The following is a 12,557-nucleotide window of genomic DNA, read 5'->3' on the forward strand; positions in this document are numbered from 1 at the left end:
GGGGGCAAAGGGCGAGTGCGAAGCTGCCAAAGGGCGGCAACTGAGGGTACTCGCATTCATAGTTTTGACACTTGGCAACATGATTGTTTTTCCAAAGTCAGTGATAAATTATGCATATCACAAATACAAATAAATACAAGCACACTTAAACAACAAACAACCAACAACATGAATAAAATCAATTATAGAATTTGTTGCAAATTTAAAGCAAGGGGAATATTCATAAAAATGTTTCTAAATAATTATACCCGTTTCTTAAAAAATAAATTAAAGGGTATATTGTGTTCGTTGGAATGTATCTAACAGGAAGAAGGAGGCACCTCCGTCCCTATAAAGTATATATATTCTTCATCGGCATCAACAGCCGGGTCGATTTAGCCTTGTGTGTCTGTCTGTCTGTCCGTCTGTCCGTCTGTCCGTCCGTCCGTCCGTCCGTCCGTCCGTCTGTCTGTCCGTTCGTCCGTCCGTCTGTGTGAGCGCCTAGATCTCAGATAACAGATAGAGCAACCAAATTTGGCACACAGACTCCAATTGCGTTGGAGCAGGTAAAGTTTATTTCAAATTTCCACCACGCCCTGTTCCGCCCCCGCAAATCGCAAAAAACCACCACACCACAGTTCTTAAGATAATACGTTTCTTGTGGTAATTAAAGTTATCTATTATTAGTATCTATTATCCCAGTTAATCGCAGCAAGATCTGACAAGTAGAACGGCAGTAATGGCGAATTAATGTTTTCAAAATCAATACAAATAATTTCTTTAAAGTTCTTTTATATATATTGAAATAAGTAGCGGGTATTCTATGGTCGGGATCTCGACTATAGCCTTTCCGACTAGTTTTATTCAAAACAGCAGATGAGTTTACCAAAACAAATAACAATTATAGAGAAAACAACATTTATTAATCATTGAAATTAATTAGAATTGTAAATTTTATAATTTTATTTCAAACAACATATTTCTTTATTTGCTTCTATAGCAGGCAAATCGTGGCAAAAATAAAATTTCTTTATAGTGAAAATAAAAAATGATTGCGTTATAATTTAAGAGTATTTATAAGGTAATTGCAACTAATGGCGAAAGTTAAATGTTAATAAACTAGTTAATTTAAAATTCTACTTAGAGGGAAATGTATTCTTTTCCCCTACTCTTCGGTTTTTCTTACTTTCTTACTTTATTTCCTTTCGGGCAGCTGTTTGTGGTAAATTAACTTGAATGCCGCAATGTATTTAACGCTAGTCAAGCCGAAGAAAACACAAAAAAAAAGGGTTAAACATTTTTGCTGAAAACGAGCTTCTTTGTCTACATACACACGTATGTACATACATATACTACCAAGACGGGGCCGCAATGTCCTGCCGCCTATGGAGTCCCGTCGGCTCTCCCCTCCCTTGGAACGGGGCAATTCGCGTAACTTTTATCATTAGTCCGCTGGGAAATTTAACGGGCACTTAAGCTCTTCACTCGCTTTCAACTTATTTTCCAGCACTATTGTTTCGCCACATTTTTCCTCCAATTTCGCGTTAGTTTTGCCGTTGTTGCAGCCATATTTCTGGGCTGCGGCTGCTGTCACCTTTAACATACTGTGACCGGCATCAAGTGCAGTGAGTCGGTCCTCCGCTCCTCTCGTTTGGGCAAGTTCAATCCCAAAAACCGTATAAACTGAATATTTATTTGATGCTCTTTTTTTGTCAGAGTCAGAGACGAAAATAGAAATAATAACAGGCCAAACAATCAAAAAATAAACAAGAAAAAAGGTTAGCTCCATCGTTTACTTGAACTTTTTTTGTTTTGATTCTTTGCTTCTGTTGTTGTTAAGTTGCTGCTTTGGAAGGTAAAAACACTATTACATATTTTTTTCTGTTGCTCCACAGCGGATATTGTTGCAATTTATTTTATTGCATTTTGTGTAGAGTTTGAATTTAATTTAGTTTTGGGATCGCTTCTTCTGCTATTCAACAAACTCTGAAAATTATCCCTCATTCTATAAATGTAACAAGTTGCCAAGTTTTTAATACGAAGCCTAAAACTTTTTCGATTTAATTTTTCTTCCTCTCTTTTTATGAATTGCTGTCGTAAAAATGTTTTTCTATACAAAAAAAAAAAAAACATTAGGAAAACCGCTCGTATTTTTAAACGATTCAAGATCAATTAATATAATTTGAATTTCTTGGCTATGCTTTGATCAAATACCAGATTTGACCATGAAATTCGCGATTTAAACTTTCATGCTAAAGGTAGCAAGAAGATGAAATTATTTTTCTACTTTAGTTGCTTTTAAGCTGAGAATTTGTTATATCTGTATACAATGACATGATGATTACCCAGATGTCTTCATTTCCTTGCATGTCCCAAACGTATATTTACCAAACTGAATATCAGCTATCAATGGTGTTTGTACGACGATACTTGTCATTAAGCACCACCACATTTTGAGCCGACACGTACATTCAAGCACACACTTGCACAAAGCCAAAGACGTATTTTTACTCTACAGCGTGTTACAATATTGCTAGAGCTCATGTTCACACACACATACGCACACACTCAAACACATCCTCATGCACAAACATATCGAAAAGTTTTGTCTTTGGTTTTAAGTTGAGACAACGTGTTGGATTTGGTTGGGATGGGCTGTAAATGCCCTAAGAAACGTCAGTTACATTTGTCAATGTGGCAAAAATTTCAAATACCATTTGATGTCATCTCCAATGCAACACACTGAGCCCGAAGAAACGATGGACACATACACATATTGTCCATTCGACCCATTCAAACCACCATTTGTTGATTGTACGTTTCATATTTGTTTCCATTCGAATTTGGTCTAAGAATTATTCACGTTCTTGTTACTAGTTACTTTGGCGACAAAAGTTCGGCATACAGAGTTTGGAGGTTAAAAATTAGAAAATAATGCTATTATATTTTTTTGAGTCAAACAAACGAATAAACTTTTGAACTCAATCAACAATTGTTCTTTATGATCTTGAGACTATGTTGTGTGAGTTTAAGTTGTTTATTGCATTTTTGTAAATTTAAATAACTTTCTTAGCAACATTATAATAAACAAATTTCTATGTTCTGAATAATCGTTTATGGAATGCCTTAAAATCCTCAAGATAAAGAAGTTCTCTCAAATATACTAACATTTCCGTTGGTGTGTGACACACACATGCGCTGCTGATTCGATTTTGATTTTCTCGGCACATTCTGTCTGGCGTTTAGAATCGTGCAACAAATGTTAACTGTGATTTGTGGCACTTTTCCAAGTGTCAAACTGATTTTCTGCTGAACAAATTTACACACTACATTGCCAGCTGTGCCCAAACAGTTGACGACCATTTTCAGTGCTTAAAACAAAATATAAATTTAATTAATTCTCAAAAAATCTAAGGAATTGAGAATCTACTCAATAATCATAAGTAAAAAACATATTTAAAAATTACCTGAAGTCCTGCCACGCAACAATGAGGCATTCGCTTCGTCATGTATGTTAAATGCATACCAGCAGCTTTTTAGCTTCTTACCTATGTGAGCATTTCAGTTAGATTCAATTGGAGCTTGATATTTGCTTGCTCTTCTTTCTTGCATTCAACCCACTTTGGCAGCTGCTTCAATTCCGTTTAGCAGTCGCAATTTATTTTATTGAATGCACCGATGCGTTCACAATTTATTTACCATTTCTTTTTATTTTGTTCTCTACTCTCACAGTTTATACTTTTTACTCTAGCTTAATAAGGGTATATTCATTTGAAAACGAAAAATGAAATTGAAGCTGCATGTTTTGCATTGCAAATGCACACAGAGTATCTGGTATTCGACTATGTCGACTATTGAAAACCTATTCAACTGAATGTTAAGTTGCATTGCAGGTTAACGCTAACGCTCCTTGCCAGTCAGTCCATTCGATATAACTCAAGCGTTTAAATCAATTATTATTAGTTTTCCATACAAAGTTCTTGCTTACATTTCGAATGCACTTGGAGCGAATGTCGCAAGAAGAAATTGATTTCAAGGGTAAATATGCATAAGAAATGATTAAAGTACTAAGTTTACTTTACTGGCAGCCTTAGAGCTGTTTTATTAACAAAATTTCAATGGATATTAACAACAAACGTTATATACAAAAACTTGTATGTAAAACTTGTCTCTGTTATGGTTAAGAATAAAGTGCTCAAAAATATGTTGAAATTTGTCTTTATTTATAGATTAACCGATCTGTTATTAAATCACATTTGAACATTTACATTTATTACATCATTAAATGCTTTTAAAAGTATGATTTAACCATTTCTCCAAATTGTTATTAAAAAATCAACGGAACTAATAGAATTTTAAGCTTATATGGAGTTTACTAAAATTAGGCACTAATGGATTATCATGGTCTTATTGTTGTCTAAGCCATTACTCTATAATTCGATTGACTTAACGAAGAAAATGGATTTAAAAAAATTTGATTGTCGGAAAAGAAATGTTCTGTTACATTAATTTTCACTTCATCGTATTAAATGAGCCCCTATTAGGTTAACAAGTACCTGACAAATAAGTTAATTCTCGTGCGTAAACATGAACGCACATTAACGCTCTTGCCCGCACCACACACACACACACACACACACACACACACACACTCTCTAACATACATGGAAATAGGGGCACCCCCGCGGCGACGTTCCGACAAAATTCCCCCAAACATGGACCTTTTGCCCCAACTCAAAGTATTTCATCAACTTGGTTCAAGCACAAAACAAGAGAGTAGAGAAAAAAAAGAGGAGAAACTCCCCCGCGCCTTCATGAGTGTTGTTGTTGGAGTTGTTGTGACTGCTGGTCCTAGTACGTCTTTTGCTTATTTCCAAATACGGGCAACCTGAGGTTTGTTTTAATTTGCCGCTTTTCTATGGAGTTGCCATCCATTGTCTTTCATCGTTTGCGAAAGCAAAACTTTTGCATTTTCTCATTTTCAGAAAATGTGCAAAGGGATTTGTTTTCATGGCTGTGTTGTGTTTTGTTGTGTTCAGCGCGTATTTGTGTGTTTATGTTTTGTCTGATATGATTTCGGCTTTTGTCCCTCTGTGTGCTAAAGTATCTCAGTATCTGTATCTGCCTTCCTTTGCCGCTATATTGTTGTTGCTGGTCGCCGTGTGTGAGCTCCACTGAGATTATGTGAGCCAAACGCACAACGAATGCGAGAGGGTGGGACCACAGCCCAAATAAATAAAGCCAAGTACATCTGTTTTACCATAAATTCCATATGTGATTCTGTCTGTCTGTGTGGGCGTGTTCCTAAAATTACCGACTATATAAGTACTTGTATCCACGAGTTGCAGGCAACTACTTTCCGACCAAAGCCATATGCATGTATAACGTATAATACGATAAGTTATATTCAGTCAGTGTATTCGCCTTGTTATTATTATGGTTTCTCGTTCACTCATTTTGATTATCTGATTACACTAATCCCCCCACTTTCATGAAATGAATGCACATCATTTAATCATCATAACCAATTAAAATATAATTTAATTTCTATTTCGATAATAACAATTTCTAAAGAGTTATAAGTAGAAGTTAATCCAATTTTATCAAGCTAATTTTCATCTTGTAATTTATAATAATTTGGATAATACTTCGGCGGGTATATTTAAATATCACTATATCATTCGAATTCTTTAATCTCTGTTGATTTTAAACAATAACTACAAAAGTCGTTTGAATTTATTTAATTTATTACTTGACATTTGTTTAATTTTTTTAAAAATTGAGATGCACTTAAAAAATTTCTATTATATTTCAATCAAATTTCAATAGAAAGAACAAACAAAATCTACGAAGACCAAGTGAACAAATACAGTACGTACATGTATGTGTTTACGTGTATTTGTGTATTTACTTTCGAGCACGGCATCATTTTCGGATTTTGTATTGTTATCGGACATATTCGACACTTACGTGTACATATATGAAGAGGCATCGTGCTGTGGCGATGTTTCGGTGTACAAATTACTTTGCTTTATTTGAATTACAATTTATTTCGATGTCCTGGACGACATCAGGAGCCAGAAGCACACTGGCTGACTTACTGTTTGACTGTCCAAAACATAAAAGCAGCTTTGGTGTAATTTAATTTGTGCCCCTCAGCGGCAAATGCTAGTTTATGTGATTGTCTCTCGTATGGGGGTCGTATACTTAATATGAGCTGATATTCAGATACTTTAATAAGTTGTGTTTTATTAAAGTCAACCAATCGTTGACTGAATAAATTTTACTGAGTCCGATTAATTGCTTCATGCAATTGTTTCACTTTTGAGTTAAGCTTGCACGTGCTGGGCTTTTAAAACAATTAACTTTAAAACTTTGGTATTCTCGAATGTTACTTTTGGTGAACATTTCAGCTCAGAGAAAACTCGTTGGCTTGTATTTTCTTTTTCTGTTGTTGTTTTTTTAACCTGCCCACGTCACACTGTTTATGTTGTCTGCACGGATGCTGAAAGAATCCGACAGGAATCTGCGCTTTCAAGACCCAACGGACCTGAGCTTATTTTCAATCTTTTTTCGCCGTTCCTTCAGTCTGTTTTCAACATGGACTGGTGGGATGGTAGCTCGGTGGCACGTGCAGCTCACAAGCAGCACGTGATAAAAAATAGCACGGTGCAAAAACAACTGTAAACACAAGGATGATGGCTTACTTAGTCTTCGGAGGTAATAAATGGCCATAGTCGCCACAGCCACAAATGATGCTTAAGGTCGTTATCTGAGTAGTCCATAGATCGTATGCCAAGTAAATGGCTTCGGTGGCAATGATGACACTCTACAGAAAATTGTTGTAATAAAGTTATTATATATTGCATAACTTAGTAAAAAACTATCCTTAGCTTAATGTATTTATAGGGAAAACTACACTTTAATTCTATTGGATAACTCTATGCCCATTTTTATTACATTTTTATTTCTTGATAAGATTTTTACTTTTCTAAAGAATTTACTGTTGTCATGTTATCTTCAAAATATCTTTTTGACTTTTTAATACATTAATTTTACATGTAAGCCAAAGATTTTATAATAAAATGCCACTCTATCGAAAGTTTAGCTCGTCGTTATTATAAACCAATTACAGTCCTTAGTGGAATTAAAGAATTCATCTGTAACAGTTTTTACAAGCCACATTCTCAGTTGTTGTCATGACTATCCAAACACCATTTTACAAACATTCCCTCATGCATAACAAAAATTTCAACGTTAAAAATTCTCGTCCAGTTTTTGGTAGGAGACGAAAATCTTGTTGTGTCCATATTGTTCCATCTGTAGACATTTCTTAAATTTTAGCCAAAAAGATAAATTCCCGAAACGTTCTCAGCAAATAAAATGATGTGAACTGTACCTGGGTGGAGTCCTGCGGACAATGGATACACCTCTGCAGAGCATTATATATGGCAGGGACTGCAAGAAGCGGCTCTATATGCCTATTGCATGGCGAAAAAAGTTTAAAGCGCTATTGTGTGACCAGAGGGTGCTAGAGGCGAGTGGTGGGGGTGCAGTGCGTCCAAATAGCTTCTTGTGTCTATTCTGTTTTTTTTTTGTTTTTTTTTTCTCTGATTTTTTGTTGGGAGAAGACATATGCTTGGCACTTAGGTGCTTAGCCAGCAGCCGTATGCTTTTTCCACCTTTGGTTGGGCTGTTGCTTTCCCAGGGTTAGTTTTTCATCCGCTTGCCATTTTCGCTTCATTTTTTTTTGGCCAATTCCCGTTCGACTCTCACGTATGTTTGTGGTAAATGTTTTTCAATTTCTTTCGAGGAAATTCACCAAGCTAAACGCGTCCTACAAAATGCACACAAATTCAGCATTTTATTCGCACCTGCGGCTCTGTCTGCCAACCAAGGTGTGTAAGTGTGGGCAATTTAGTGTTCGTGTGCGGAAATAGAGCTTATTATGGCGGCTGTTACTCCCCTTTTACTTCCCCTTTTCAGCACTTACCTTTTCTTTCGTTTATTTCCTCCATTCCCATTGCCATTGAGTTAGCCCTCAAAGGGCCATTCGCTCTCTCATTTCACAGTTCGCAGATGGCTTTGAATCGAATTGAATGAAATGGAAAAACTGCCATAGAATTTACCATGAATGAGCCTTCGTTTAGATTTCGCACACTATTCTCAAGAGAGCATCTATGCACACTTTAGCCTGGCCTCAAACAAGTTGGCAGCTTTGTGGTTCATGTTTACGCCACTCGGATTGTTAATGTTTAATGTTATTCACCTGTCATGTAAAATCATAAAGCATACTAAGATCTTAATCGGTAACTAAACTGATATCGCTAAAAAATAACTTAAATCAATTTGAGCGCTCTGCTTTCTATTAACACTTTGGCCAGGTAATTTCTGTTCTACTTTGTGTCTTAATTAAATGTATACTTAACAATCATGCACTTTCGATTCAGTCTATTTAAAGTCATAACTCAAAAAGTCTACTTATGAATATTGGTATGTATGATCTGAAGAAATATAGTTTAACAGAGCTTCCAAGTAAAATACTGTGTCAAATGTCTGTCAACCATTTGCAGACTAAGTCTGCAAAATTACATTTTACAATGAGATTTTATTTCAATTTCCTGTTACTTACAAAAAATGAGTGAACGGGTATATTGTTTTGGTTGAAATGTATGTAACAGGGAACGTATCAGCAGCTGGGTCTCAGAGACGAACATATAAGTGAGAGACAAAGAGAGCTGTTTAATTTTTAAAGCAATACAAACTCTTAAAAGTATGTAAGGGGTATTCGTATAGTCAAGGTCTTGACTATAGCCTTTCCTGCTTGTCTTTTTATGCAAACGAAACTAAAGAAAATGACAAGGAACTAAAACATAGCACGACAAACTAGTTACACAATTGTTTGCATTGCAGCAGATAAGGAACACGATGGTTAAGCAAAAAGGTACAAGTTGAAGGTTTTCTTGGTAGAAAAATGCATAATTACGGGCGAGGTTCTCATTTATTTTCGAGCTGAATTAATTAAAAGTTCACTTATGCACGAAATTTGCATAAAAATTACATTTTAATTGCGCTTCATTTGTGAAGAGCATCTCGGCGCCTTGTCATGGCGTTATGAAAACTGTCGTGTCGACGATGGAGGGGGAAAGCCACTACTATGCAATTGACTAAAAGGGGGAGAAAATGAAGTGCGCTTGAGACAGACAAGAACACTCGACGAAACACTATAAAATGCACTTGCACATCATAATGAAAAACATATTTCCCTTTAGTCTGTGTAAGCCATAGAGAACAAAGGCAGGGAAGGAGTGAGATTGACTGGGAGAAATGCAATCATCATGGAAATCTCTTTGAACGTCTTTCGTTATGTGCTAGACAAACAAATAAAAAATTTTATTAGATTTGTGACTTTTGCTCGTTTTTATTTAAAATCTAGTTGAATGAAATGAACTGTGGGAGACCCTGTACTTTTTACTATAAAACACTCATATTTCCGAGTTTTTTAATGGATAGTGATTAAATTCGCGGACCACATGATAAGTGGGATACCTAAAATGTGTGTCAAAAGGCATTTCTATTGATGAAATCTGTTGAAGATATACAGCAAGTGTGGTGTGTCTAGCTCTTATAGTCTCTTATAAATTTTAAAAAAATTATGAGGTTATATATAAATTTGAATTTTTTACATGTTCATAACACAAATTACAAATAAAAGTTAAAAATAATAGTTATACCATGATCTTAAAATAAGAATTGATATTTAGTTATTATTTCATAACTTTTTTTTATCAAAAAAAAAAAGTTTATTCTACAATTTTTTTATAAAAGTCAATATGTAATTAAAATTTAATTAAATTAAATTTGAAATAAATTTCAGACATTTCGCTGCTACCGTTTATGCTGTACGTTGATTCCCAGTCACCAGTCAGGAATGAGGACAATGTATTATATATGGATTTGATGTTGTTTATAAATTCATATTTCAACTTCCAAACTAAATGGAAAGTCAGTAAATAGTTAAAAACAATTAAAATATATGCTAATTCAGAAAACTCAGCTAATCGTTTTAGTTTTGCCGCATTCAGTGAACTGAATGACAAAAGTTTAGTTGACAATATAAAATGGACAACAATAGGAGTATAAACAAAACAATAACAAGACAATCAAAAACAATTTGATCTCAATACAAAAAAATTTAAATTAGGCATGTCCATGTTCGATAAATGGCATAGTGAGTGCATGAATACTAGTCGGAATTTGTATGAATAAATGTTGTCCATATTGAAACGATGGCTAATTAAAACAAAATGTTGTACTCAAAACTGTTCTACTGTATAAACATATGTATATCTAATGCTGGCTAATGAGGCATCGGGGTATAACCCAAGCTATTGCCACTTCAGACCCTTGTCGACTGAGTCAAACAACTGAAAAATGATTTCGCCTCCCCCGGAAAACCACGGCACGTTAACAAAAAAGTGTTAATTTAAATTTTGATACGTGATCTGAATGCAAAAAAGCCACGCAACTAGCAAAAGTCGACTGCCCCGCCACGCCCATCAGCCACCCACCATCCAATCCGAAACACTGCCAACAATTCCCCGCAGAATCTCCGTGCCCGCATCGCTCCACCACGTACGCAACGCAAAGCACACATTTTATGCACGTCCAGTGTGTAAAACAGCTAAAATGCCAGCGTGCCGTCGTGCCATCGTGGACCAGCTCCCTGCCTTCCTGCCTATGTATATCTCTTTGTATTTCTTTGCTCGTCTTTTTGCCTGTCTGCCCTTCCTTGCGTCTTGCGTCCATAACCTACAAGGTACGTCCGCCATCATTTGCGTGATTCGCGCAGAGGTTTTTGCCCACGTTGCCATCGATTAGTTTTCATTTTGTGAGCAATTTTGCATTGGCTACGCTGATTATGCCGCTTTGCGAGGTTTTGGCCTCCCCACCTCTTGATACTTCCCTTGCCAGCATGCTAACTATTGCAGTTAGCCGTCAACGTCCCGTCACTCCTACAATCCGTTGGAGCTTGGCTAGATTTGCATATTTAGTGTTTCCCCTCTCCCTTCTCCATCTCCACGGCTTTTCGAGGTTCGCGTCAGCCATCATATGCATTTTCAACCTGGCCCAATTGCAAGGGACACTGTGGTCTCTATGGTTACAAGTTGGTTGCTTTGTTTCCGTATTACAACTATAAATCTCCTGATTTGCATCCACGGTAGTTGAAATAGGCAGCAAAAACCTACTTTAAAGTCCAATTGAAAGATACATTTTGAAACAAAAAAGCCTAAAATGAAAAAAATAGAGCGTTAGGTAGAAAAATCCACACGGAATTGATAGGGAAATTGGTTGGGAAAAACTGATCGACAGTAAATTACAATTAATTAAAATAATTTAATTGGTAAGCTATGGATAACGTGAAGCAAACTGGCAATATATAGATATATATAAATACCTTACACATAGCAAATATACAGTGGCTCTTAACTTACACGTATTTGACTTACAACTCTTACATAATACAAATTTTAAATAAATTTATCTTTTAATGTGAATGAGATACAAATAAAATATAAGTTCAGATTTGTTTTTTAATGTTTAAGCTTAAGCAACATACTTTTGATTTATTTTTTTTAATAGTTTAAAAATAAAATATTTTTTAGAACCGATATCTGAAACTTTTGTACAGGTACGGTATCGCTGAATTTTTCCAACAATTATTGTTTATTTTCTTTTTGAATATAATTTTACTTTATATGTATTTAAAAACTTTGCATACATTTGAACATATCTGCTAATAAGTATATGCCAAATTCCTGACGAACTGGAACAAAATTTTGACTTGTCAAGGGATCGAATTTAAAAAAAATTTGCTCATGGTACAGGTATTTCATAGTTCTATGAAATTTATTTTTAAACATTTCAAACTTTTGTATTAAAAGCATTTGGCTTTTAAATAACCATTTGGCAGCCCGATTTTCCAGTGAAGTGCTAGGAATCAAAAACGGTAAAGTATTCGTATTTAATGTCAAAATATTTGTTATTTATGATTTTTATGGCAAATGTCGGAAATCGCTGCAGTGGTGCATATTTCATTTGAAAGTGTTACGTGAAACTTTTGGCCAATGTAAGTGCTAAGGTTCACTACCACTTGCTCTCACACTCTCATATCTATGTCTCTCTTCTCTCGAAATTTCTCCATACCTCATAGTTGCCATTCTCTGGCCTTGCATGTACAGTTGTTTGGCAATGTTTGGCTGGTTACATAAAAAAAAAAAATATTAAAAGGGAAAACCTACAATCACGTCTAAGCGTACACTGCCAAACAAATTGCATACAGAGATGTATGTGTGTGTGTCTGTGTGTGTGCACTTCATGCATGGCGTGATTTTACGATTTTATCAATCAAAATGAGAAAAAATATTGATCTGATTGATTTACGCGATGCAATAGCTTTTCCTATGCCCATTCAATCCAATTTTAGTGGGCAGCTCTTAAAAATTTATTGAATCAGCATAGCCTATAAGAAGTTACCTGAACAGATTGCCTAGATTGCCTTAAATGGATGGCATTGG

The 12,557-nt window shown here is 35.4% G+C and overlaps 2 long non-coding RNA genes across 4 annotated transcripts; both read right to left on the reverse strand.

Moving 5' to 3' along the window:
* Positions 1 to 1,169: 1,169 nt before the first annotated feature.
* On the reverse strand, positions 1,170 to 1,445 carry LOC117792392. 2 transcript variants are annotated; one of them, XR_004618170.1, is made up of 2 exons: positions 1,327 to 1,445; positions 1,170 to 1,235 (listed from the first exon to the last, which is right to left on the reverse strand). It is a non-coding gene; the product is annotated as an uncharacterized LOC117792392 (long non-coding RNA). The 2 variants fall into 2 exon arrangements; XR_004618169.1 differs by having other exon boundaries at positions 1,315 to 1,445.
* Positions 1,446 to 6,925: 5,480 nt separating this feature from the next.
* Positions 6,926 to 8,101, reverse strand: LOC117791531. Of its 2 annotated transcripts, none has more exons than XR_004618065.1 (3): positions 7,973 to 8,101; positions 7,379 to 7,816; positions 6,926 to 7,299 (listed from the first exon to the last, which is right to left on the reverse strand). It is a non-coding gene; the product is annotated as an uncharacterized LOC117791531 (long non-coding RNA). The 2 variants fall into 2 exon arrangements; XR_004618064.1 differs by having other exon boundaries at positions 7,379 to 7,865.
* Between the last annotated feature and the right edge of the window lie 4,456 nt (positions 8,102 to 12,557).

This window comes from Drosophila innubila (assembly GCF_004354385.1).
Source record: "Drosophila innubila isolate TH190305 chromosome 3R unlocalized genomic scaffold, UK_Dinn_1.0 2_E_3R, whole genome shotgun sequence".
NCBI classification, from domain to species: Eukaryota; Metazoa; Arthropoda; class Insecta; order Diptera; family Drosophilidae; genus Drosophila; species Drosophila innubila.